Here is a 13668-nt window from a genome sequence, read left to right on the forward strand (position 1 = left end):
ATCCCGCAAGCCCTTCCCAGCCCTCTCCTCCCAGGGACTCAATTTGTAGCCGGTAGATTTACGGCCGGGCCGCCTCCCCTCTCCGCGCTGCCCCAGCGGGGCGGCAGTCGCTAGACAAAGCGGCCCGCGAGGCCAAAAGCCCATTGTGATGCTAATTGTTCTCAGCTGAGCCCGTTTGCCCGCGGCAAAGAGACGCTATTGAGGCAATTTGTAGAACAAAAGAAATTTGGTTACTGGAAACAAAGACGCACGCACAAACACCCCCCCCCCCATCCAACACCCTCCCTTCCCGCACCGCAACAAAAGAGGCGAGAGTAAAACCTGACCGAGTGCGGGACCCCGGGGGCCTTATCCCGCAGCCCCCCCCCTCGCTTCTCTGCCCCACCGACGTGGGGTGGGGGGGGGACAACGGCGGGGGACCCCCCCCTTCCATCCCCTCCCTCCGCGTTGCTGCCGCTCCCCGGGAGCCGTGGGGTGGGCCGGGGTGGAGGGACACCCCCCCACCCCACCCTGCGTGGGGAAGGGTGGGTGCGCGGAGCGGTGCGCGGAGCGCGGAGCGGTGCGCGGAGCCTCCCCTGCGCCCCAATCCCGCACCGGCGCCGCGGGCTCTGGCCATGGTGCTGAAGGCGGTGGTCGGGTCCGGGCGCGGTGCTTTCCCCCCCCCGCCATCCCGCCCCGGGTCTCTGTATGCCCCCCTTCCCCCCCCAGATACCCCACCGGGGTTCAGCCTTCGGGGTCTGCCCTGGCCGGGCAGGGGGAATCCCTCCTGGTGCGGACCCCCGGCCGGTGCGTCTCTCCTCGGATTTGTTGGACTCGGGCCAGGCGTAGGCTGGCTGTGGAAGTGCTTGTGCCTTCAGGTGGGCGACATTGCCCGGTTCTGCGGTGAAGGGAGAGGCCAGCTTGGCCCTGGGGCTAAGCAGGCATTCTGCAGCTCAGTAAACGCATGGGGCTTGGCGGATTTTGGAGACGCAGAGCTCTGTTCTTGTGCGCTTGATCCAACCTCGGTCAATGAACTGTCGTCCCACAGAGAGGAGCTGCGGATGCCCCATGCACCCGGGAGAAGGGAGTGAGGGCACTGTGCTGCCAGCACTGACAAGCTAGGCGAGCAGGTCTCTCTTTCTACTTGAGCTTTTTTGGAGATCTGCTCTTTCTGCTGCTTGCCGGGACCCGTTCATCCATGCAGAGCCCCGCTACTTTGCCTATTCATTGCTTTGAGAAGCAGTACCCACATTGCTGGAGAAACACAGGCCATGGGGCAAGGTTGAGGACTAGGAAAAGGCAGTGTGTGCCTATCTCTGTGTGTACTGTTATAGTCCTGAACGTGATCTATCTGCCTCGTAGATCAGATAGGCAGAATGAAAGACCTAATAGTATTCCTCCCCCTTCCCCCCTTTCTGGCTGAATTGTGTATTGTTTTCATACCCTAACAGTCTGCAAAGTGCTCCAAGGCCTCCGTGTGTGGCCACAGGCAAAACACCGTGATTATTTGGGTGATAAAATCATTTAATGTTTTCCCTGCTAGTCCAGCTCTACTCTGATATCTCCCCACGGGAGGTACCACCTTGCCCCAGCTATCTGCATGTGCCGCGGGACCGAGGAGGGCAACAACACACTCACTTAGCCTGCAAAAGTAGCATTTTTTTTCCAAAAATTGCAAAAGGGAGCTCAGGGTCTATATGGGCAAGAAAAGAGGCACAAAGAGCCTGAGCGCCCCGTGAAGAGCAGGTATTACAAAAGTCCCAAAAGATGACTATACAGCTGTGTTTTCAGAAAGTGGCCACTTTAGCAAGTTTTACTGCATCACAGATTCTTTTCTCTGGAAGCTTAGGATGCTTCTGGTCTTCGAGCCGTGGGGCTATATGTTGGGGCGGGGGGGGGGTGTGCGGGCGGATTTACTACCTCTGGAGAACTAGTGACTTCTTTAGGGGCTTGAATGCATTTTTTTTTTCTTTGCCTCCACATTATTAGGTTAATCATTGCTTGAACTGGTTGCTATGGTTTTGGCAAACCCATGGAAACTTGATAATGAAGACTGAAAGACTCCTTTTCCATTTATCTTTTCTCTATGTTTAGTGCATGATGGTCTCATTTCTCTTGACGGGGCTGTCCCAGCGCCAGTGCCCGGCCTTTATAACCACGGCTGCTGTAATGGCCTCTGGACTTTTTGATGTGGAAGAAACAGGTGGCCGCTGGGACCGCGACCGTTGCAGAGATGCAGGCTTGTGCCCTCGCATACTTGAAGGCGATGGGTTGAAAACAAACTTAGCTCAGGCGCTGCCAGGTTTGGTTGCTGAAATCCCATGCAAGGCAGACTCAACTTTTATTTTTGCAGCCAGGGAGGACCCCCTCGCTACAAGTTGATGTTTTCATGCCCCTGACCCTCAGTTTTAGGTCTCTTTCTGTTTAGATGAGAAGGTTTCTGAATATATGATATTATCCTCTATTACAGAAATAAGGAGGCTTTAAACCTGTCTCCTCCTGAACCTTCCCTCTCCTCCATAGCTACATTTTACTGCTGAACTCTGGCTGTAGGATATTCAGCAAACTCTGGCCGTGCCTCCGAAGCAGAATCTCCTGCAACTGCCTCACCAACACTCTTTTCTGCTCAAGGTTAAAATGGGGGAATGAGGATAACAAACAGTTGAAAACAGAGCCTGTACATCATTTGCATGGCTCAGAGAGGCCAGGCTCATTGCCAGGGCCAGGGAAGGGGAAACACAGGGGTCCTTTCCTCAGCGACAGACTCGTCCCCCTCCTCTTTGCTCCTGGCCAGCTCCCTCGTGTCTGAAGGCTGGCGAGAAAATGAAGGTGATTCCCATAATCCCAGGGCAATTCCTTTGACCTCAGGCCTCCACTCTGCGCTTTAAATACAGCTTTAAGTGAGTCGCCTCCTGCCCTCTCACATTGTCTGCCTCTGACATTGCAGTCAGGTTTCCTGGCGGAGGAGGCAGCCGGGGCTGCGAACCACTGCCTGTCCCCTCCACGCCGCTGGGAATCAGCGGGGGCTCCTGCAGGCAGAGCAGACCCTCTCGCCTCTTCCAACGTGCATCGGGGTGCCCCGGTGTCCCCCAGAGGTGCTGCTGCGGTGGGCCGTGGCGGGATGCTCGGCTGCGGCTGCATGCCCGTCCTCCCGCACCGCCCGCACGTTTTGGTGCAGCCGCGCTCGCCAGCAGAGAAAAGGCAAAGAGTCGGGATTCTTTCACATGGTCAGCCCTCAAAAGTCTGCCTTTCCCCCCCTCCTCCCAGCTATAATGACAATCCAAAGAGTTCCTGATAGGGTTTTAAAAGATGCTTATTCATTCACCGTCCACCAAGCATGAAAATCCAGCTCATTTGTTCATTTGTTGCCATTCTTCGCCCAAACGACCCCACAGGGGCTGAAGCCTGTTGCCGAAAACTTGTCACTCACACTTTTAACTTCTTTTTGTTGTACTTCTCTTTATTTCATTCTTCTGGGTCCCCACCTCCGCCACCACCCCACCCTCTCCTCCGGTCACAAAGGCAAGTCTGGGAAGCTCTTTAAAGCCGCAGTGCCCCCTTTTAAAAATCAATACAAAAAAAAGCAATAGCTGAAAGGAGATCCCAAGTTTATGTAAGGAAGGGGGAAACTCCATCCCGCCTGCACAGCCCAGATGGGGACGGAGGGAGGAGGGATGGCGCCGGGTGCCAGCACCCCCAAATTGCCTTCGAGACCTGCCTGGGGTTCCTGTGGCACCCTCGCCAAAAGAGTTGGGCCTTTCTGTGTCAAAGGAAATGTAACCTGAGGGTCTAAGGGGTTTTTAAGCAGAGGGCAAAAGCCGGTGTTGGCTTTGCTCGGGTCCTCCTGCCTCGCTGGTTATTCTCTGACTGGGGATGCCCCTAGAAAACCCATGCTGGGGCAAGCAGGAGGTGTGAGTTTTTCCACCGGCTGCTTGCTGGCCCCTCTACAGCTCCGTGCATCCTTGTAGTGGTGTTCGCTGGGGCACGGGCAAGAGCAGGGTGCTGGGGGATGAGGGATTTGGGAACACCTCGGTCCCCCCCATCATCACTGGGGCTCCTGCCCTAGTCAAAGAATGGGGTTTCCCTCCCTGAGGGGCACTCACACAAGTTTTGTGTTTAATGGTCCCCATGGACATTTCTGATTGCATTTAACCCTTGCTGCCAGGAGTTGCACAGCTGCAGCCATGAAGAATTGCTGCCTTTTGTTTTCATTTTGGCCAGAGCTGTGAGGCTTTACCTCTTATTTCTGGGGCCTCAGATGTAATTTTTGCCTGGACTTTGTGCAGCTCTGCCTGGAGCAGGCCCCGATGTGAGGAATCACATCTCCAACTTCACCCTGAAGGCTGTGCATGAAAAGTGGGCTCCTTGCTCAGGCTCAGCTTGTTATTTCAGGTAGCAATTGCAGGGAAATTATCTCCTCCTCCCTCTCCACCCTGTGTACGCAAGTGGAGCTCATTTCCTCTCTTCCTCGGGGCACCACATCCCCATCTTCAGTAACCAAATAGCAGTGGAAAACGCTGCCGCCAATATACCCAGGTATAAAGGCACCTGCCTGCCCCCGGTCCCCTCCCCAGGGCAGGGGCAATGGCAAGAGCTAGAGAGAAAAAGAAAAACCCTCTCCCTGTCACCTCCCGGGTACCAATCCATCCCCCCCAGACCCCAGGCACCAGCGGCCCAAGCTCTCCCGCTCCCCCCCCAGGCAGGTTGTTCCATCCATCGAGACCTCGCACCAGCAGGACAGAAGGAAGATTAATGGGGCAGGTGCTGGTGCTCGGAGCTGGCCCTTGCCCTGATAAGGTGGGAGCTGAGATAGCACTGGGTCAATACTCAGCGGTGGCCACCTGGAGCTGCGGCTGGAGCCACCTGAGGGGCTCCTGGCAGGAGAGGACACAGGGGGTCCTTCCCCCTGCGTGGCCCAGCTGTGTCCCACGGGAGATGCAGCTGCCGTAACCTGCCACAGCCCCCTGTGCTGTGCCGGCAGGGACCCCCCGCTCCCGGCCGGACCCCCGGCCTCCCCCGGCCATCTGCTCCCCCTGCCCGCTCCCGCCCATCAGCTTTCACCACGCAGCCCGGCTCCCGGGGCAAAGCCAAGGTTTCAGCCTCCCCCCCGCCGTTAATAATTCCCAAGGGAGCGCGGCGTTCCCATTTATCACCCTTCCTTTAAAACCCAGCTGTTATTTATGTGCGTGCCCCCCCCCCCTTGCCTTTCCCAGTGCGCTGCTATGCCCTCGCTGCACCCTGCAATGCCCTGAAGTCCCCGCGTTTGGGCAGGAGGGGGTTTTGCACGCATGGGGGGTCCCACCATCGATCCCCCCCCGCTTTAGGCATCAGAGCTTGGAGATAAACAGTACTCCTGGCTGCACACATTAAAACTGTGAAAGGGCACCTGTTGCTGGAAAAACAGCAACCCAGGGTTAGCCAAAATCTTTTGTGGTTTGAAAAAGCTCCCCTAGTAATAAACCCTGATGTGATTCATCCTCACCTGCCCCTGGAACCAGGTTTTGTTAAATACTTGGTGGCAGGTGGATGCCCTGGAAGAAGTCTGCCAAATTTTATTAGTGTTTTATTTCAGGAGCAGCATGTTCCTGGCTGCAGGTTATTTACCCCCGCTGCCCTCGGACTCTGTACCTGGGAGATGCCCCTGCCATGCCTGGCTCACTTTACCTTTATCTCAGTGATCCAGGAGACTCATGGATGGGACCCTGGGGGTGCAAATAGCAACTGTCTTTAGAACTACATTTTTTGGGTGCACTTCAGCAGCCTTGCCGTCCTGCAGTTTGGCCTTTGCGATGTCACAAGAGGACTTTTTTTGGGGGTTTTCTTGTTTTCCCATGGTTCGTCCCTGCTCTCCTGCAGGATGCTGTGCCGTCCTGGCTGCCCCGCGCCAGGCTGCATGGCCGATTAGGGACCCCCTTTGTCACCTAATTGGATTTTTCTCCCCTTGTTAGCCCGCAATGAAAATGTCATGGGCGGCAGGGAGGTGCCCATTCATCTCGAGTTAAATTCGGTCGCCTCTCGGGCGAGCCACGCCGCTATTCACCCCACAGCAGGCAGCTGCCGCTCGCCGGGGGATGCAACTGGGGGTCCGCAGCCACCCCAGGGCCAGCCACGATACCAGGGAAAGGGGAAAATACCCAGGCTTGGACAGACAGGAGAAAGGCTGGGGTCCACGCAACCCTCGGTTTCTCTCTCCGGGTGGTCTTCATGGCTTACTGGGGGATTTTTGGCCGCAGCCGGCGTGTGGGCCCTGCATGGCGGTGCGTTGCCAGGAGGTGGTGCTGGGATCCCGCGCCCTTGGCCTTGGCCGGAGACAGGCCAGGATGCCTCGGTTGTGGGGGGCTGCAAGGGGAGGGGGGAGGCGATGCTTGGTCATGGCTGGCAAGGCAGGAACACTCTGAAAGGTCCAGATGGAAAACCCGGGAGCCACGGACCAGAGCAGGAAGGACCCTTCCCCGGGAGCAGCACGCCAGGGAAGATGCGGAGAAGAACAGACCACAACTTATGCCTAAAGAGCAATATTTTGGGGAGGTTTTTTCAGTCCCTCGCTGCTCTGACATTGCCTAAGCTACCCGTGAACCCCCAAACCCCACTGCATTGCTGGGGGGGGGCAGGCAAACCATGCTGTAGCCAGCACGGGTTAGAGACGGTTTCTTAGTTGAGCTTTTGTGCTCCAGACTGTGGCAGGGTGTTTCATAAACGGCAATTAAAGAGCTGTCAGCCCCGTAAATGCAGTCGCAGAGGGGCAGCTCAGCTGTAAAAGCAGGGCTCGGGTCAGGTCTTCTTGGCCACAAGGTGCTGGGAGCAAGAAAGCGATGTAGAGGTGACGGGAAAGGGGCTCTGCCGTGGGGTGGGTGCGAGCCGAGGCCTCGGGGCTGGCCGGGGGCAAGCCCAGCTACGTAGGTGCTACGTTATTATGTGATGTTAAATAAGAGCGAGCAGGGTTTTTTTTGAATACACCATATGACTAGAGAAGGTAAATTTATTTGCAGCAAACAATGGCGTTGATAACTTTTTCCGTTCTTTGCTTTCCTGCGAGTAAACATCTATTCTTCTTACTTTTATAAAAGCATTTGGTAGCCAGGATTGTTTCTGTCCTGACTGGATGCCTCCCAGCCGGGGAAAGAACTTTCCTGTTGCCTGCCCAAATTCCTCCTCAGTGATCTGCTAAAGCCCAGCGCGGCTTTGCCTTTCCCTGACCGTGCTTGCACCCGAAAACCTCCCTAACCTAAACTTAGCAAGAAGCAGATGAAAGAGCTCTGGGGCTCCCCGGGGAGAATTAATGATCTGCAAACAGACGGATACTCGCAAAATGTTTTTTTCTTGCTCTCCTCCCCTCTCGGCTGCTGACATATATATTTGGAGAGACGCTTGGAAAAACGTGGCCCTGGGCAGAGGGTCCCCAGGGGAGATTTCGGAGTTTGCAGGGGTTCACCAGTGCTGCAAGCAGGCGATGGGCAGGGAGGAGGAGGGGGTCCATGGGAGCACTGGGAAGGGAAGGCCATTAATTTCTTTACTCAGATGGCTTCTGCCAATGCTGCCTGGGAACTGGGGTCCTTAAAATCCACCCTATAGGAAAGCAAAGCCAAGCCACGCAGGTGAGCTCCCCGCTGCCTTGGCTCACAACCCGATTCCGTGAGTGGTCGAGCTGTGAAGCCAGGGCTCCTGCTCCAAGATATTTTTATTGCCTGGGAACCAGGCTGAGGAAAGGTGTGGCCTGGTCTTTTTTTTTTTTTCCTTCTCCCCCCCTTTATTTGGCCAAATCCAGGAAAACGGAGGGGATGGCTTACGTTCTGGAGCAGCGCGATGGGCTCTGCTCTGCAGACGGCTCCGTGCAATTCACGGCGCCACAGAGACACTGCTCATCATCCTCTTTCCCCCAAATTGTTATTTTTCACATCCCCCAACGGTGTTAAAAATGAATGTGCCTGGTTCCCCTGGACCAGAAGGTGGGGGAACCCTGGGGAACCCCGGGGGGGGCCGCGCTTCCCGGCTCCCCGCAGGAAGGAGCTGCTGCTGGCAGCCTAAAAACAGGCTGGTGCGTCACGGCCAGTGGTTTCTTGGCACACGCTGGGAAACCCCGAATATGCTACGGGACAATACATCAAGAAGGCGAAGGAAAACAATAATATCTCAGGAAGCAGCCTGGGATACTGCAGGGGAGAAGCCCGATTTAGACCGTTTCCTGGCCTGAAGGTCCGTGCCATGGTGTGGCCATGGCTGTCCTGGCTGTACCCGTCGCTGCAGGGGCCGAGTGACACCGTTTGCAGCTCTCTGCATGCTTCTTAAGCTAATTATTTGCCAGTTATTTATTATTTCAGCAAGTTGCGCGTTTTTGGCATTTGCAGTATCCCCAAGCAGCCTGGCCCAGGCAGAGATGAGCTCTGCTACTGGTGAGGGGGGAAAACCTGGACGAGGCGCCTGAGGGGGGAAAAATATGCATTTCTTATAGCACTGGCCAAATTTGCCTCCCATGGCCACTCACCTGAGCTTGTCCCCTGACGATGCTGTCATTTCTCTTTCCACCCCTCCTGGCTTTGGTACGGGGTCTCCCGTGGGAGGGCAGCGTGTCGGGCCCCTCTGCCGCTGGCACCGCTCCGGCTTGCTGCTCTTCACCAACTCTCATCTTTCATTATCGCACCCAAACCACTGGCCCCGGTAAGGCCACGGCGATGACCCGGCTTTGCTGCGGAAGCAGGGATTTGCAGAAAGCAAATTAAAAATACAGACAGGCAGGAGGGGAGGGGGACGTGCTGCCTTCCCTGCTGCTCCCTCTGTACTTTTCACCCCGGCGAGGTCAGCCCTGTAAAACACAGATGGGGGATCCCCGTGGCTTCTTGATTACTGTTGGTGTAACCCCTCGCAGGAAAAATCTCACTGGTGGAAACAGGGTTTTGCAAGGCCCGAAGCGGGGTCAGGGAGTAGTGTCTATAGGGGTTTTTGCTGTAGGGCATTTTGCAGTAAAACACCGTTTCCACCCTTGGACCCCTGCACTCCTCCGAGATACCCCAGCACAGGTACCCTGCTCTGTAGGACACCTTGGAGGAGCACCGGCCAGGTAGGGGCTGGCCCAGCATTTTCATATTTCTAGAAGCCAGATTGTATTCCCAAATCTTTATAAATAGAAAAAAAAGGATTTAAAAAGAATTAAGATTTAAAAAAAAAGGTCTCGGCCATGGGGCCCAGCTCTTCAGGGCCAAACTGCGTGGCTTCCGCTAGAGCAACGTGGGATGGGTTCCCACCACGGCAGAGCTCCCTGGGCCAGCCCGCAGTGCAGCCTGCTGGGCAGGGTTTTAAAGCCTTCATGGTTTGGAAAGAAGAAATCAGTAAGATGGGTGTACTGTGCCAATAATGCAGAGCAACACACTTTTGATCTAGTATTTGTATTAAAATAGAAGTTAAAGTCCTCTTTCTCAACACTTATTACTCTTTATATGGCTTTCTTGACTTTATTAACTCCAGTCAGCATTCCTAAGTAGCTTTTTTTCCCCTATTTTTCAGCAGAAAAATGTTTTCACCTGGACTAAATGGCTCCGTTCCTGCTCTGTGGGAGTCTGGGGGCTTGTAAAGGCTCCAACAAGCTGGCAGGCTGGGTTTTGGGGCTGAGCAGCCAGTGGCAGGCTGCACCAAGCCTCTGCCAAGGGCTCCCCACTACCCCTTCACCTCGGGTCCACGTGAAAGGGCTTCGCCATGTCCCCGAAAGGCTGAGAAACACTTATCGGCCAGCCAGAGACTTTTCCTGCCCCGCTGAGATGGGATGGAAGCTCCTTTCCCGTGAGGGGGGGATGCGCCCGGAGAGGCCTTGCGCATTCCAGTAATTCCCCCCAATTACTTTAATTTCCCTCCCCACCCTTTTTCTGTAACTCTGCTGTGCTGTTTGCGACGATGAAAGGTATTTTAATTCCCAAAGAAAAAACAGACCCTGGAAATCAAAGTCTCTTTTTAGAGCTTCTCGGAATCAGAGCGGCTGGAGGCTAATAAAATCCCGAGTTACGAAGTGCCGCGGAGGCTGAAACCCTCCCACTTGTCCCACAACGAGGGCGAAACAGGGACCCATTCATTGCAGAGCCATCTCCTACGGAAAAGCCGAGAGGGGAGCCCGGTGTGATACGCAGCACCGGTGGAAAGGCAAGGAACAGGCCGGGCTTTGTCGGAGGTGCCGCAGCCCGGGGTTGGGTGGAGAGGTGGCTTTGGTGATGCTGGGATGTACTGGACCTGGCTCGGACTGGGCTTCGGCTCCACTGAATTGGTGGTGGCTGAGGAAAGAGCTGGTGGCCCTGCAGAGGTGCCAGGGCTTTCTGCGGCCAGAGTAGCCACTTTCCCTGCACTTCAGGACTCGGCTCATAACCGAGCTGAGCTTTATTTGCCTGGCAGGGCAAATAAAGAGGCTTTTTGCTGAGTCCCTGCCCTACAGTTACTGCAACAGGCTCAGCCTGCCAGTGAACACTGCGCTGCAAGGATGTTGTGGTCTATGCTTTGGGGCTGGGCAAAGAAAAGCTCTGTGCACTAATCCTGTGCTGGATTTAACTGCCCAGTGGGGCTGGATACAGGATTAACCAGGGCACGGTGAAATACAGCGCAATGGGTATACACAGCACAAGAGCAGAGGGGCTGTGAGCCCCCCCAGGGCCAAGCCCCGGCAGGTCCAGGACCGCTGGATTAGTTATTAGTTCCATCTCCCTGTGTTGAGCCTTGAGACCACTAATTGGCCTTAACGGCCCTGAGCAGCCTCACCTGGAGCCTCCCCACACCCATGGGGTGGCTCTATTTAAGCCCAGCCTGGGGTTATTGTTTTTTTCTTGCCTGTAGCTTGCTGTGGAAGGGTGTGAGTTTGGGGAGAGAGCTGAGTAGTTCTTGATTCTGCTCCGTGGAGGTGGGTCAGCAGCCAAAAGGCTGTTCCATGAGGTCCCTCTGCCTCCTACACCCTGGCTGTTTTGAAGATTAAAGCTCCTTTCTGGGTCCTTGGCAGCCACCTGATGGAGGAGAAGCTTTTTGGTAGGAAGAAGCTGGGTGGGGAAAAGCCATCGGGGGGTGGGGGAGGAGAGGGTTTTATCCAGCAAATGCATTTTTGGGAATGGTGAGCCATGCCTGATGTGAGGCCAGTGGTGTGGGGGAGCAGGCAGGTGGGACTGGCTGGATCTTTCTCCTCCTGCTCCTGGCTGTGCAGGCAAACCTCTGGGGTGAGGATGCGAGGTCTAGGCTTGAAGCGGGATGGCTTTGCCTCTGCTGGCTCTGCTCTGTGAGGATGTAATGCAGGGGAAATTAAAAAAAAAGATCTTTTCTTCTATTCCCTCCCCAACATTGGTTTGAGTCTCTCTGCCCTACGTGGCGAATGGCCTCCCTGCCCCTTGCACCCAGAGGAACACGTGTAGGTTGTGTGTTTGGCTGAGGCAGTTTGCAGCCCTAAATGGATGAAGGTCCCTGGGGACCCCACTTTCTGTGGAGTGAAGAGCTGGGCAGCCCTTCTCCAACCTGATCTGCTGTGTTTCCACCATGGTCAGTGGAGATGGGAAAGCTCCCCTTTGGAGAGCGGGTAGGGACCCCAGGTGTTCCCCCGAGAAGCGGTATTGCCGAGGTACCACTTGGCTGGTGACATCCAGGTTTCTTTTTGTTTTCTGCCATCTGCATAAATACCTAGGAAAGGTTTCCAGCAGCTTATCCATCTGCTCCTGGTGTGCTTCCACAGGTCTTGCCTGATGGGTGAGGACCTGTGCTTTGGAGGCAGGGCGTAGAGGTAAACTAAGGTAACATCACGTTAGCTGGGTTGACATGATGATCCTTAAGTTGCTGAATTGCTGTGGGTTATGATATCCCACTTAATGCAGGAGATTTACAGCGCATCAGTTCATATAACTGACTTTCCAGAGCCTTCCACATCCACCCTTCCTCAGAGCCAGGCAGTGCATATATGGGAATGGATTTGCTTGGGAAAAATGTTTTGCTCTATTGAGAGCCCCAGGGGGTATTTATTTTATTTTTTTTATTTTAGGATGTGATATATTTTTTTATATTCTCTTTTTGGTTTTTTGGAAATTTGGCATCAGCCAAGGAACATTGCCTGGCTGCGCTTTGCAAGGCTGAGCGTGCCTCTCCTGGCACGGGGCTGCTTTCTACAGTGTGGATGACACTGGACAAATCTGTCGAGCAGAAGGTGCCGGAGGAGGAATTAACCTTTAAAACATGCACAATGCGCATGCAAAATATTCCTCCCTAATGCAGCGCTTGGGATCTGGGAAAATGACAATAGCAGAGCAGCAGGGCTGTGTGGGATGCATGGCCTGCCTGCAGCAATGGTCCAGCCAATGCAGGCAGGGCTGGGGAGCTGCTGGCAGCCACTGAGGAAATGCTGAGAGTTTTTAAAGATCATTATATTGGCCAATGTGTCTCTAGTTTCCCGGTTGTTCCCCCTGCCTGGGTACCCTGAGTCTGATGTGTTCCCCTATGGCTGAGCTGGATGTAAGGATTTCATGAACAAAAAGTTGGATTTATGGATTTTTACACCACCCCTTCCCCCCCCAATGCATTTAAAAATACATATCTTTTTCTTTTGTAGCAAGTGGGGAACCCTGCCTGGCTGAGCAGAGGTTGCTCTGCAATGTGGCCACCACCAGCAAAACCTATCTGGCAGGGGAAAATTAGGGGGGAAATTAACTGTTAAACCACACATGTACAAACCCCTACCCTGCAGGTGGGCTCAGCCCTGCCAGACAGGCAGTGCCCATCGAGAACTGTAGCTTGAGTGGCATTTGGGTCTGGTGACAAGGAGAGGAATCCAGGAGCTGCTCTTGTGAGGGGCCGTGGGGCAGGTGCAGAGGAGAAGCACCATATGTTAAACAGCCCCGAGGAAGCTTTCAAGCCTCTGTTGTAAAAATCCCCCATCTTTCTCCCTGTATTTAATGCATCTTTGTATGGACACTAATTCCTCAAGTATCCACGCCAGGGTTGACTTTTAGTATGTTTGTCCAGGCAGGCTGCCAGCGAGCGGTTCCTACAAGGCTCCCAAGCTCTGACATTTGTTAACGCCGCAGTAAATCACAGTGGCTCTTTGGGCAAGGTTTTTCTTGACAAAACGGCGGAGGCGAGAAAAAGAGAGAAGAGACCACAACAAAATGCAAAGGGCTTATTTAGGCTGGAGAAGAGTAACTGGCTTGAATGAAGCAGATGGGGGACAATGAGGGAAACTTCCAGCTCTGTGCCCTCTGCTCCCGCTGTCTCCCCTATTCATTGGTAGGCAATAACTGAAAGGGGGGGGAAAAGCCTGAGGTTGGTCCTTTTGGTTGAGGAAGGTGATGAAGGAAGCCTGGCTGGCCAGGTCAGTTGTGGAGAAACCTGCTGAGAGGTAAAGGTCTTGGGGGGAAGTGTCAGACTGTGCTGGAGCTTTGGTAATGGTAGGATTATAACCCCAAAATCCTCTGTACCAAGCCCCTTTAGTTAGTCTTTTCCCCCCGCTGTATTTTAGAGAAGGATGTGTGACATGGGCCCTTTAGCAGCTGGCCATGGTTTTGGGTGGAAAGATGGTTTGGGGGGGAAACAACTCACTTGGTGTTACTGAATGGGGAACGCTCGCCCAAAAGCAGCCACGTCTGTGGCAGTATCTCCATCCCAATGCGGGCTGTATCCCATTCCTGTGCTGCAGCCCCTCTCCCTGTGCCTCCCCCCAGCCCTGCTGCAGCATGAGTATTTATTTATCCC

The sequence above is a fragment of the Haliaeetus albicilla genome, chromosome 11, assembly GCF_947461875.1.
Source record: "Haliaeetus albicilla chromosome 11, bHalAlb1.1, whole genome shotgun sequence".
Classification (NCBI taxonomy): domain Eukaryota; kingdom Metazoa; phylum Chordata; class Aves; order Accipitriformes; family Accipitridae; genus Haliaeetus; species Haliaeetus albicilla.